Raw genomic sequence first — 535 nt, 5'->3', positions numbered from 1 at the left:
TATATATATATACACACACACACAGTGACACATTCTTTGGAAATAAAAATGAAATACTGATATGAATGGTACATGCTACAGCGTGGATGGACCTTAAAACTCAGAGACATTATGCTAGAAGGCATTCACAGAAGTCCACATCTGACATGATTCATTCACATGAGATGAGAAAACAAAAGGTTTCTTTTTGATGATTCAAGATTTGTTATAAAATATCTATCTCATCACTTCTCAGCCTTTCGGCTAAGATCAAGTGTAGTATCTGTTCTTATCAGTTCAATAAAGTCTCCAGTATTATTTCTCACTTTATTATTTCTGGAGAGCAACGATAATAATGCAATGTGGTTCATGAAAACGGCAGAATAAGCTAAAAATGTGTCTCTGCATTGCGTTGCCATACACATGGATGTGCCTCAGAAAATGGGCCTCCTAGTCCTGATCACTCTCCCCAGAGTCCTGCCTTCCTCTTCCCCCTTCCACTGACGCTGTTGATTAGCACATCCTGCTGCTGCTCCTTCCTGGATATTCCTCAGAT

General features: G+C 39.3%; 1 pseudogene; it reads left to right on the top strand.

Annotated features, from left to right (window-relative positions):
- The first annotated feature begins 223 nt into the window (after window positions 1-223).
- Window positions 224-331, top strand: LOC117285076 (annotated as a pseudogene).
- Window positions 332-535: the final 204 nt, after the last annotated feature.

The sequence above is a fragment of the Fukomys damarensis genome, unplaced genomic scaffold, assembly GCF_012274545.1.
Source record: "Fukomys damarensis isolate Sample0158 unplaced genomic scaffold, DMR_v1.0_HiC HiC_scaffold_5, whole genome shotgun sequence".
NCBI lineage: Eukaryota > Metazoa > Chordata > Mammalia > Rodentia > Bathyergidae > Fukomys > Fukomys damarensis.
This window is presented reverse-complemented; position numbering and strand designations above follow the sequence as displayed.